At 37.7% G+C, this 14,316-nt stretch overlaps 1 protein-coding gene across 9 annotated transcripts in view; it reads left to right on the forward strand.

Moving 5' to 3' along the window:
- Positions 1–14,316, forward strand: part of LOC135072701 (CUGBP Elav-like family member 1) — a 509,527-nt gene that overhangs the window by 325,966 nt on the left and 169,245 nt on the right. The window lies entirely within an intron of this gene.

A 14,316-nucleotide genomic window follows, 5' to 3' on the forward strand; every position in this document is an offset into this window, starting at 1 on the left:
ATGTGTTACAAACAGAAAAGCACCTCATCAACTTAATCCAGAGAATGATGACTAATTTAGTGATGGTTGGGCGCCAGCCTCTGAGGCTACGGTCTTCTATAAACACTATACGCGGCGTACGGTATCAACGTCAAACGTTCCAAATCGACGTCCTTAGGGCCTTGCCACACTAGCGGTTTGGAAGCGGAGCGGCGGCGCTGCGGGCACGCCGCGGTCGACAAAATGCTTGCAAAAAGCCGCAGCTTACCGCGCCGCGCCGCCGCTCCGCGTTGAAACCGCTTGTAATCCGCCAGTGTGGCAAAGCTCTTAGTGTCCATACGCCGACGTCAACGTCTGAAGTAGACCATAAGAGTATATTTCTATAGTAAGCATTGTGACTTGGTGACGCGTACGGCGTAAATATGAGAGCAAAACCTAATGCCCGTTTTCACCATCAATCCCTAATTTTTAAGTGACACTTAAATATCAGGGAAATTGTTTTCAAAGGGGTCACTTAACCGCTTGAGTCCCAGACGGCATTCATTAATGTCATAACAATTGATTAGGTATCTATTGTGTCTAGATTCGCGGGCCTTGACGGATTAAACATTAACGATTGATGATCAAAACGAGCATAAGTCACTAATCACTTGGTTCGAAAATAAACGTCTTCAGGTAAAATTTCAGGGATAGTAACATGTTCTAAGTAGAATTTAAAATAAATCAAATACTGTCAGGTAGGTTACTTCCTCCTCATAACAGCCATCAAGCTCACGAGATTTAGCTTTAAAAGCTTAAATTCAGCTTCAAAGGAAATAGCTCGTAAATTCCGGCAATTTCCTCTACCTGAAACTCGAAGTATAGAATAACATCTTAGAACTTCTCAATAAGTTTAAAAGATTTTAGCCATAAATAGCTTTTGTGACTGTAAAATGTTAACTTTGAAAGAATATTTTTAGTACAAAAAATTTCCGTTGCATCTAGGTATTCAAATTAGGTACATTATCTTTCAAAACCTTACTCCAGTAATTCAGCCGATCATTGAAAAAAAAAATAGTGTGCGTTTAATATAAAAGAGCATGTTTCGAAATACGTAACTAAATAAGTTAGTCCTTAAGAACTCAGATTTTTTAGGGTCCGTTGTAAAAAAAAATTACTAACACGCCTTAATTTATGTATTAAATAATAATAAAATAATAATCATTAACACCCTTAGCATGTTTCTGACGTTTTAATTAAGTTAAATAAAAGTAAAAAAATAAAGGTAAAATTAGGAATGTTAATTTATGTAACAAATGTCTCGAACAGCCTCCAAAGCTTATTTCTTTTAATTTGATAAGATAGTGAAGACATGTTTCGGCTACGTCTCATTTTTCTGTGCGAAAATATTAGTGAATTAAGAGATCTCACAGACGAGCGACATTATGTCGGCGACTGCTTACGATAGTGGTAGGCTACGGTCAGCGACTGTGTGGCGACAGTCTCCGACTCGCGCCGTTCACTGTCATGACATATTGACACTCTGACTATATGTTAGTGACTGACCGAGGCGACTATGGGCGACAGTCTCCGACTAGCGCCTTTCGCTGTCATGTTATGTTGGCACTCTGACTATACACTAGTGACTGCCCGTCTTCGAGAGTTGCGATGCATCAGTGACTGGTAGGCGACCATCGGCGGTATTAGGCTGGTTTTAGAGTCACGCTGACGCACACTGACCGTCAGCGCTGACAGCCGAAATGTATGAAGCGTCGGCGCCGAGCGATCAGCGTCACTCAGGAACGTTCCCTTCAATTACATGTTATTGATCTGTCAGCGCCGAAGATCAGCGAGTGGTCAGCGCGATACTAAAACCAGCCTTAGCGATGAGTCGGCGGCAGTCGTCTAATTTAATATCTGTCATCGGCGATTATCATCTGCGATTGACGCCGACTTAAGTCGCAAGCAGTCGTCGATATACTGTCGCTCGTCTGTGAGCTCCCTAAGAGAGTGAATGGCGGCCCTTGAGGGACGGCAGATGGTCGGAATGGCCCTCTAGCTCACCCTCCGCAATGTCTGATGTTTAGGACACTGGCCAATGGAGTACTGAAGATGTTGTATTACAATGCCCGTAAGGATTTTCGTCCGCAAATTATAGAATAAACTGATTTAGGGTAAGGATTTTGGTCCGCAAATTATGGAATAAACTGTATTGAGCTTTGGAAGTTGAGCGATCCCAACACTAGTGCTAGTGCCTACTAATGATAGGGAATCATTAAGTTGATTAGTAAAAACATAATCACTTATGATAAAACTGTGAACGAAAAACAGTGGACAGCAATAAAATTGTTTCGTCTGCAGTTTATTTAGAAAAACTTGCCCTTAGGTACTTTAGAAGTCACGAGTATGTTGTGCTGTGATATATCTCAGTAACTCGCGGATGATTGCCCCTATTTTATTAAAATTTGTTTGTTTGATTGAGGGCGAGCAAAAATAGCTGATGTGCTGCGAGTCCTAATTTTATGCTGCGAGGCACAGGGATGTTGTAATTAGTAAAAAAATCACTCATTTCGTTCGTTTAAATTAGGTTAATAATGCAGGTAACCAGCGCATGCCTATTCTTTGACATGTTATTATTCTAAGCAGCTTGTCTAGTAAAATCACAAAAGTATTAGTTATTCCTTGACATCTTAACAATAAACCGCTGTACCTCACTAGATTAAGACCGAACCTCAGCCGGCAGATGGTCCAAATGGGCCTCTCACTCGCCCTTCGCAATTTCCACGATCTTTCGGACCCGATGTAGTAATGGAAGTAGTGCTTTGACATAAATAATGTCGCCATGTCCTAAAGTAACGTCAAGATCACATGACCAGTGCCTCTAGCACGAAAAACTTTCGACTTTGAATCGTTTGCGTATTCGAATCGACATCAAAAGATTAGTATGAAAACTAAAACAGAGCCTGAAAATGACTTAAAGTGAACTAACGAAATAACGAACGTAGCACGAAACTAATTTTGACAGTAAAAATTTACACTTTATCGTTGAATTCGAAGGCTGAATATCGAATTTAATAGAATACGCAAACGATTCGAACTCGAAAGATTTTCGTGCTAGCCGTACAGGAGGATTAGTGTGAGTTTATATCAAACGCATTCGATATCAACTGCGCAAAAAAGTGTCATTAAATGTATGACGGATTGTACAGCGCCCCTAGCGGAAAAATTCTAGAACTAAAATATTTACATATTTTTAACGCGGTCGATATCGAATGCATTTGACATAAACTCACACTACGCACCCTAAACATAGATAACTACTCAACATTGGGAAACAATGTTCTCAGAAAGGTTGTATGATCAAATGAAGTACATAGTTTATAGTAGTACTAGCTTTCCGCCTGCGGCTTCGCCCGCGTAGAAAATTTCGGTTTTTTTATATAACCTATGACACTCAGCAATAATGTGGCTTTCTATTGATGAACGAATTTTTAAAATCGGTTCAATAGATCCCGAGATTACCCCTTGCAATTTAACAAATATACAAACACACAAACTTTACATCTTTATAATATTAGTATAGACTAATATATATTATAGTATAGACCCTGGGTCTGCGGGTGTCTATGGGCGACGGTAATCACTTACCATCAGGTGATCCGTTTGCTCGTTTGCCTCCTATCACATAAAAAAAAAAAAAAAAAAAAAAAAGACTAGCGGCCGCCCGCGACTTTGTACGCGTAAAGACATAGGCCTTTCATACAAACGTCCAACCCCCATTTTACCTCCTTAGGGGTTGAATTTTGCAAAATCTCGTCTTAGTGAATACCTACGTTCTAAAAGGAACCCCCTTGCAAATTTTAAGACTCCTAGCACTTGTAGTTTCTGAGATTTCGTGATGAGTAAGTGAGTAAGTCAGTCAATCAGTCAGTGACCTTTCGCTTTTATGTAGATAAACGCGATATTCTAAATCTGGCACATTTACAAATGCATAAACAGTGTATTTTTTGGAATTACTTAGGGAAATCCCTGAAATTTTTTGAAATCCGTCTTCGCTCACTATGTTCGTATACTGATAGTGCAGAGGTAGCATATCATACTAATTTTTTGTTGCAATTTAGCTCTTATCACAACTACATAAGATACCAAGGTTTTAAGCTTGATGTGCCGTTATTGTAGTATGCGAATGAAATAAGGCTATCTTTGTCGGTTATCCAAATAACGTAGTTGTTGGTTAAGATTTTAGAGTAACACGTCACTTATTCAGGCTCCAGACATTAGCCGTGATAAATTAATAAGTTAATTTTAACACTAAGGCTAAGTTGCACCATCTTACTTAACAAACGTCAAAAATGTGTCAAACTCCATACAAAAAAACACCGGTTATCGGTCACGTTTAAAGTTAGGTGGTGCAACTCAGCCTTAATGTCCATAAATGGTACATTGTTAAGAAATAAGTAGGGTGTGAATTATTATTGAAAAGGTCTAACTTTCAGCATTTTAATCACTTAAATTTGCGACTCGAGGCGTAAAAAGTTTCAGCGCTATGAAACCATTTGCGAAGTTTAAAAAACTGCGCCATCTTATAAAAGCAAATTATGGAACTAATTATGTATTGTCGAGAAAGTGACGCCATTTAGTGCTGAAGTTTGCTGAAGATCGCCAAGTAATTAAGTTACAAGCGAAAATTAATAATTGCAATCTAAAGTTTTGCCAGCAAATCGACTAGCGGGGTGGCGCATAGTATGGCGCATACAGGCGGAATATGAAATTGTGTACAAGTTTGTAGTTTGAATATTTACGTGCTGAATTTTTAAATTGATACTATTTATATTTTTTTGGCCAAAAGAATCAGTGTGAATTTTCCACAGTTGCAAGTTCCAAGTGTGTGCATTTTAGGTGTTCGTTCGTTCGTTTCATTCGAAAGACGTCCACTGCTGGACAAAGGCCTCCCCCAAGGATTTCCACAAAGACCGGTCCTGCACCGCTTGCATACAGGCACCTCCCGCGACCTTCACCAGATCGTCGGTCCACCTATCCATTTTAGGAGTAAAGATTGACAAACAAAGACAGTTATGTTTTTAAATTAATATCATCAGTCGTCGTTAATCAAATATTTTTTCGAAGTACCTAACTAAGATTACTAATAAATGAGTTGTAATAGCAAGAATTATCAATATTTGTAGGTTATGGTTTGAAAAAATCCTTTTTCCCACCTGAAATGCTAAGTACACTAAGTATAGTCTACGTCATATTCACGATAAACGCTGCAAGTGATGTCATTGACATTCTTCACTTTGGGACGAGTAGCGTCACCTCAAATATTTGCAAAAGGCGCGCTTATCTATCGTTTGTATGTGGCAAGTTGTACAGACACATCAAGCTTGACATTGGGGCATCTTATGTGGTTACAATAAGTTTCATTTTTCAACAAAAATAATATGTAGGCTAATAACTGCCATAGATTTGATTTATTGTGAAATGGTTTGGTACAAGTTGGAGTTATACGATTTGTGATTCGCGATAGCTTTTATAGTTTTTTTTCTGACTTGACACGTCCACAGTCACCATGGAAGTTAGTGGCAGAGAGAGTTTAAGGCTGAGATGCACCACCTAACTTTGACCGTAACTATAACGATAACCGGTGTATTTTGTATGGATTTTGACAGATTTTTGACGTTTGTTAAAGTTAAAGTAAGATGGTGCAACTCAGCCTAGATAATCATCATCATCATCATCATCATTTCAGCCACAGGACGTCCACTGCTGAACATAGGCCTCCCCCAATGCTTTCCATGTTGATCGATTGGTAGCGGCCTGCGTCCAGCGCTTCCCTGCTACCTTTACGATGTCGTCGGTCCACCTTGTAGGTGGACGTCCCACGCTGCGTTTTCCGGTACGCGGCCTCCATTCCAGAACCTTTCTGCCCCATCGGCCGTCAGTTCTGCGTACTATGTGCCCTGCCCATTGCCTAGATAATATTATAACAATAATTGTTCTTAGAGACTGAACATCAAATTACCTATACCTAGGTATTCCCAAGCTAAGCAGCGCTTGTAATTATAACGACTAGATTACTGTAATAAAATATTCGTAATAAAATATTCGTGGCAAAAATATCTGTCCCCAGCGGGATTCGAATCGTTATACCTGGGTAAGTATAACGATTCGAATCCCGATGGCTTTTGGAACCCTATGCTATCTTTTAGTTCTAAACGCGATCTAGGTGACCGTCGCTAAAGACGATTGTTTAAGGGCATTTCTACGGGGACGACCGATCGACCTACTGGGGCGAAAAAAGTACCTTTAAAATTGAAGTACGGACTTGAAAAAAATCACACGTATTTATAGGACTCTTGACTTGATGGAGAGCATATTTAGAAGACCGCCAGGTTTTACATCTCGCCTTGAAAAAATCCGAAAGTTCAAAAACGGGCGAAATTTGGCCTAAAATGGAGTGTCCGGTTTCCAGAATTTACTCGTTTTTGCTTCATAACTTTTGAAATAATAACTTCCCCATTATGAAACCCACATTCACAGAACAAGGGATAGTTAATAAAGCTATATAAATGAGTTTCTTTAATGTAAGTCCTTGGGTTTTAATACAGTAACACATTTAAATTTTGTCCGACGTGTGTGCCTCAATTCCGTGATTTTTACTTTTGTGCTCCTATATCACTAACAACGCACAATACGAACACCCACGCCTGATTCCCATAAACTAGCAGTTGCACTCGAGTGGTCGAGCAGTATAAAAGAGGGATCAGTCGCTTTGAGGAGCATTTTTCAGAGGTTTGAAATCACTCAGAATTTTTGGTCACTGGTCACTTCTCAAACCGGTGTGCGATATTAATAATGTTCATGAAGTATTTAATGAGATTACTGCTGAATTAATTACGTATTTAACTGATATCTGCCATTTCGTTTGGTAGAAATCGTTGTAATTTATAATATTTTCGAGTAATTTGATGAAATGTGATTTTTCCTCAATTCCGTGGATCTCAATTCCGCGGAATATGGGGCATCGAATTGAGAAAACACGTACACCGAATTGATGTTAAATGAAAATAGATACTTTTATTGTGCTATAAATTGTTTGTGTAACTTAAAATAATAATGAAATCAATAGAGCATAATAATAGGGTGAACTACCAATCATTGGACCGTACCAGTCATTGGACAGAAGACAATAAAACTATTTTTTGAGGTTTCATTAAAAAAAATACACTGCTATTGCTATCTTATTAAAATAATTCTTCCAGGTTCTTCCCTCGACCTTCACCAGATCGTCGGTCTACCTAGTGGGGGGCTGCTCACTGGTCCATGGTTTCCACTCGACAACTTTTCAATCCCAACAGACATTATCTGTACGAGCTATGTGCCCCGCCCACTGCTACTTGATTTATGCAATTTTACGGGCTATGCCGGTCACTTTGGTTCTCTTGCCGATATTCACATTTCTGATTCTTATTAGGCTCATAGTAAGCGACCAAGTTTCACATCCATACACCATTACTGGCAACACACACTGGTAGAAGACTTTTGTCTTAAGACGCTGCGGTAGTTCAGACGTAATAGCGAAGCTTCCCGATCGATGCTTAGCTGAGTTGAATTCAGTGATAGACCTCTTTCTCAAAGTTGGACCTAACTATCTGGACTCTTGTCCCAGGTATACACAATTGTCAACAACTTCGAGTGTAGTCTCCAACCTTCAGAGGAGTGGGTGCAACACGAACATTTGACATGATTTTTGTCTTGTCCATGTTCATTTTGAGACCCACTTGTTGAAAGGCTCTACGGAGGCCATGACTCCGATATCATCCCTGATATCGCGACTCCTTGGTCATCTGTATAATCTGCCGTAGCGTACCTGTGTGTGTACCATAATACTAAAGCCTTTTCGGAAACAAGCTTGTTCGGAAGACTGGAAGTCGTCGAGTCTGCAAACGAGATGATTCGTAAGGACTCTCGAAAACAGCTTGTAAACACGCCTCATAAGTGAAATGAGTCTATAATGCTATCACTACACTTCTGTGCCATGCCGGAGGCGTTTTTTCTTCGAGAATGACGGAATTGAACTGCTTCTGTAGAGCCTTTAGTACCGGCGAAGCTCAGCTATAATGCCGTAACACCTGGTGCCTTGTTGTATTTCAGCTATTTGAGTGCCATTTTAATCGTGTACAAACTGACGTCCGATATAATATCTTCGGTATAGTGTCAGGTCAATCTAGCTCTTGGGTTTTGCAATATTTGTTTTAAATAAATAAAATAAATAAAAATTCATTTATTTCCAAATATACTTGTACAGAGTTATTACCGAGTCTTCCCGGTAAGTAGTCAGAGACACTTGTATTGGGAATAACTCGCTACTTCCCATTAGGATATCTCTAATTAATTCTAGGAGTATTAGTTCACTAAGTAAGCATTTACTTTGGTATGTAAGAAAATTACAGCAGTATATTGTAATAAGTTATGGTTGATTACTGACTCTCTTTCATTGACATAGAAAGATTTACGCTTAATGATAGTATATTAAAAAAGAAAAGAATAGGATAATGCTCGTTATGTGTGGTTGTGTGTAGGAGTGTGAGTGTGAGTGTGTAAGTGTGAATGTGTAAATGTGAGTGTGAAGGTGTGAATGTGTAGTATATGTATTCGTTAAAGCATGAATAATATGAACATGTTCAAATACTATGTGTCTTGTCACGAGTCTGTCCTGTATGCCCTACGGAGTGGGTTCCTTGGGATCAGTATAAATGTATGTACTGCATACAGGGATCGTGATGGTGAGTTTTACAGTCAGGTTTTAGTGGTGAAATTTGTTTAAATAATTCGTACTAGTAGGTTTTCAACCTCCTCATAATTAAGTGAAAATAACCATTTAGTTAAGGTTTCCTTGCAAGTATGAGTTATCATTGGGTAAATATTCAGTAATTTATTAATTTTATTGTAAACAAAGGCAGACTGGCTCAAATATTGCCTTGTGGCAAAAACTGTACGTATTGTGGGGGCAGGCGCAACAGCATCCTTCCTTCTCTTGTGGGTAAGGTCGACATGAGTTAAAGATTTATGGCATTTCAGTACAAGGTTCAAAATATAAAGTTTCCTAATTGTAAGTAGACCGCTAATTTGATATAATTTATCCGTAGGAAAACGGTAAGGTTTAGAATACATGACCTTGATGAGGGATCTCTGAGCTCTTTCTAATTCAAGAGCGTGGGTTTTGCCTGCACCACCCCAGATTGGGATACAATATGTAAGTACTGACTGAGCTAGGGCTATGTAGATTTTGTTGTTTAATTTATTTGTCATGACCTGTCTCAGAGACTTAAAGACCCAAGTGAGCTTTCTGGTTCTATTGATTAAGAGCTCCATGTGTGGGTACCAACTGAGTCGCTGGTCAAGTATAACACCCAGATATTTGGTTTGATTGACTTTATCTATAGGACTGTTTTATGTTTAAGGTTAAGAATAAATAAACAAAGAGACCCTGTGTTATGTATTTATTTGTTTTATTTAAATAAAATTAAAATAATATACAGGGTGACTTTTGTATCAGTATCCAAATTTTTTCCTGACATTAGGTATCGTTTATAGATGACATTTTTAATAAAAAATAGGTAGGTCAAATTTTAACATCAACTATTTTTTTCCTAACCAATTAATCACGTAGTGTGGTTACCGCGCTTAGCGCGTAAACATTTTGCGGGAGAGCTGGTCGAGCGGAGAGCTGGCAACGTGTGGCAACGCTCGACCGGCCGGCCTGGCCGCGCGGCGCTTCAATCAGTCGCCCGCGCAACCCATTACGAGACGCGCGTATCGCTGCGCGCGCCGATCGTTCCGTCATGCGGTCAACGTAACGATGTATTCGCAGCGCGAGTGTTATGAAATGATTCGGTGCTACATTTTAAGTGGAGAGAGTTTGAACCGGGCCCAGAGGAATACCGTCGAGGTATTCTTCTTCTCACTTCGTAACCAAGGACTAAACCCAACAGTGCCAAACCGGTGAACGATTTTAGCGGCAAACTGAAGCGAGATCCGCGAGCAAGTAGGTAAGTACCTACACGAGACGCGAAGTGCGAAATGACACTGTAGTTTTAAATAAACTCAAAGACAATGTACAAAAGCGTGCAAGTCTGTCTGGAGAAAAATGGTATGCACTTTGGGCAATTATTAAAATAACTACTCATAATTTGTTAGTTTGTTGTTAGGTTAGGTAGATTTGGTAAGCAATCTCAATTATTGCACATGAAAATAACGATAAATACCCCCGAATAGGTACACAAGAAAAGTAGTGTTACCGCTCTCGGTGATTTTATTTTCTTTTTGATAGCGTAATTATTGTCGTAGGTATTTAATTTTTTTACCATAAATTAGTAAGTCTGTTTAATTAAAACTAATTACCACTTTGAAATCTTTTGCATTTTGACGGTCCTAAGCCCGTGAAAGTATGAAGGGAAAATCGACAACTTATAAATCGTATCGCAATGAATGAAATGCGGCGCGGGCAGGCGCGTACGTGTGTGCGTGCGTAAGCGAGTGAGCCGTGACCACGGTGTAAGTGTTTTTTCAGACTGTTTCTGGGTGCTTTATTTTGACATTTTTGTACTGGACGATACAAAAATAAAAAATACGTGTTTTGTCTTTCGCTTCATAGATTATTATATTAAAATTTGGATACTGATACAAAAGTCACCCTGTATAAAAATAAAGAATGTATTATGTTCCTTATTCAAAAATTAAACATATTGATTAGGATTTTTGTTTTATTCCATTGCTATTTCAGACACATAAACTAAAATGAACCATCTAACTAATAGACCAGCAATCAGATATCAAAACGTTTTAAGTATTTATTATATTAATTATTGAAATACATTACGGTTCTCAGCACTTGCCAAATGTTGGTCTCGAAGCGCTGGTAGGGTAAAAAGATTATGAGACATGTAGAGGCTCCTTAAGAGCAAAATGACGATTTGTAAGAACTATTTATTAGTCTAAACAAATAAAGAAATTTTGACTTTGACTTGACATTAGGTATTTCTTCATAATGTCATCAATTCTAAGTTTGCGGAGCGATTTTTATATTTGGAGATTCCTTTCTCAATTCCGTGATTCATTTTCTCAATTCGGTGCTCTCTCAATTCGATGCTTAACATTTCTCATAAACCACTTCGCAATATTAAGGCCCAGTTTTTTGATTCATAGTTAAAATAACAAATCGTTAAATTTTGCTACTAATGGTTAAATATTAACAAAATGTTAACAAATAGTTAAAAAATGTACTAAAAGTCAAGCTAACCATTGTTCGAAAATCATTTTTTTCTGATATTTAACCACTTGTCATTTGACATCTGTCAAATTTGACTATTGGTTATTTTAACTACGAATCAAAAAACCGGGCCTTAGTGACAATGCTATTTTTACATTCAGAATGGAGTAACATTTATTTTTTTGTATTGAAACTACTTAAAAAACTAAATATAAATTTTAGCACCGAATTGAGAAAAAATACACCGTACAGTAGAAATGCCCTTAAAAACATTTTAAAAAATGTGTGAGTTTATACTCATAGTTTGAAGTTAGTATCATTGTAAAAATCCTATTAGCTATAAAAGACGATGTGATAACTAAGATGCATTCTAATAATACAAACTAGGCCGTCAGCCGCCTCGATTCAAGAGTGCAGCGAGTCAACATGCGCACAATCGAGTTGTTGACTTTATTACTGATAACGTTGACAAACGTTTAGGGGCACACTCGCACATCTGTCTTTAACTGCATAGGTGTGTAGTAATAATGATAGATATTAAATGAACATAATTAAACATCGTTTGACAAAGGCCTAAGCATACCTATTAGCATTTTATTTTTTATAGAATTCCGGCTAGAACTTGGTGCTTATGTTACGGTTAATGTGATAAATTTAAAATTATGAATAATAACCGGTTATTATGAATAATTACCGACAGTCGCGGTAAAAGTGATAAATTAATAACATTTAACACTGATTATTTAATAATTCAACCTTAGTATTAACAAATATCATAAAAGAGAACAACATCTTGTGTACGTGCTCTTGTACAGCCAAAATTTTTGAACGATTTGATATCATAATAATTAATATCATTTGGCATAATGAGTTTGGAATGTTTCTTGCATAATATTACTTTTCCTTGATGCCCTTAACATAATGTTTTGATTTAAAGTGAAAAATAGGTTAAGGTGCGGCGGGGGTGGCCCTTGGGCCACCCCTAAGCCGCCTATTTAGTTTTATACACACATAAATGAAATCATATTAATCACATTTACCAAATCATGGGGTAATTATTCATAATAACCGGCGATTATTCATAATTTTCACATTTATCACATCCACCGTAACACTTATGGATCATAAGTATATAATTTTATCTTTCCTATCCAAAAAGTACAAATACACAAGTAAATTAAAGTCACGCCAGACTTACAAAATAGGGATTTCTTTTTTTACAAAACAACATAAATTATCTACCATAGCAAATGGTCAAAAACTAATTTTGCTATTAATTTGGCTTTTCCATCCTTGTCTGGGTTGAATGTTTAGAACAATCAGATGCAAACTTATTTAAAAATACATTTTATAGTGACCAATTAATTTAGCACTTTGTGCTTAAAAAAGTAGATTATAAATACAAAAGTACTACCCGTTCGCGCTAAGTTTGCCGGTGGAATGCGCGTCCCCTCCCTCAACCGCGATTAAACGCAATTAGTTAGTGATTAACGCAATTAATGTGTCTTATTTTACGCAAATACACAATTTTTATCAATAATAATAAATAAAATATATTTTGAATAATAGTTTGTTAAAGTTATAGACGCTTCCCTTCGAGTGACGTCATATCGCCAGCGGCAAACTTAAAGCGAACGGATAGTAGCTTTTGTTTTTGGACTATTCGTAGCAAACCCTTCTTATAAGTACCCACCCACCGCTTTAGGCAGATGTTATTTTATCATTTTTGTATCAAACACTACACACTAATCCCTACACCATGGCACCCCATCGTTGAGCCGATCGATAGATAAAACAATGATAACTTTAACATGGTGTGATATTGTTTCATCGGAAAAATATGTAGCCTTCAGGCGAGTGCTGACACAAAATAAATAATTGCTACTTTTCTTGTTCACGGTTAACGGCATGTCAAACGATTTCATCATCTTAAGTAATATTAAAAAATACCATTTTGCAACAGAAATGTGTTTGATGTGTTTCAAAAGAAAAGATAGTTGATATTAGATTTATCATAAACTAGCGGCCGCCCGCGACTTAATACGCGTGGATCCCGTTTTACCCCCTTAGGGGTGGAGTTTCGTAAAATCCTTTTTTAGCGGATGCATAACATCTACCTGCATGCCAAATTTCAGCCCGATCCATCCAGTAGTTTGGGCTGTGCGTTGATAGATCACTATGTCAATCAGTCAGTCAGTCACCTTTGAGTTATATATTATTTAGATATATTTTTTTGATAAACTATAATATTGTAAAGTCTCATCCAAAACCGGTCAGTAGTTTTACGTGAAATAGTAATAACATACAAACTTTCGCGCAGCGCAGTAGAACTTACCAGGAAGTAAGATGTTATTCCTAGGGAAAATAATAGACAATTTGATTATCTTGATACTGTCTACTATTTTTTATACATAGGTATTTACAACTATCAATTATTATCGTCTATAATTTTGATGATAACCATATTAGATCTAAAATTTCTAGTGAATACTTTTTTTGGCCAATCAACCGAATTCCAATCCGCACTAAATAAATAAAATTATATTGCGGGTAAGCCAAAAGTCTTGTCTTTTAACACCTACCCCCATTCGCGGCCTGTTCCATTCCAACAAAAAAATACAACCATTCACACGCGTGTCAAACTGTCTTCATTTTGTTCGACTTCCCGCGTGTTCTTCGACTTTTTTTTGTTTTTGCGTGTACTTTAAGTGACCTGTAGAACACAGGAACACATTTTGTGCGTTCTAAAGTGAAATAGGTGAAATCGACCGGTGGAATTGCTTGTTGATCGTATCCGATAAGTGATAAGAGCGTTGTAATCAAGCGATGTGTGCGCTTATCAGTGATAACGCTGTGCCCCGAGAGTACTCGTACTTGGAGTGGAGCGAACGCTGTTCGAGAACAATGAGGTATATAACCTATTTCATATACATTATAACATATTTCATATACAATATAACCTATTTACATTGCACCTACTTTGGAGTCTTCCACTTGGCCCACTTTTAGCTTGGTGTGGGCATTGAATTTTTAAATATTTTTTCTTCCGGCAATTCCCACCTTCAATGTGCATATTAATAAATTAA

Source organism: Ostrinia nubilalis, chromosome 6, assembly GCF_963855985.1.
Source record: "Ostrinia nubilalis chromosome 6, ilOstNubi1.1, whole genome shotgun sequence".
Taxonomy (NCBI): domain Eukaryota; kingdom Metazoa; phylum Arthropoda; class Insecta; order Lepidoptera; family Crambidae; genus Ostrinia; species Ostrinia nubilalis.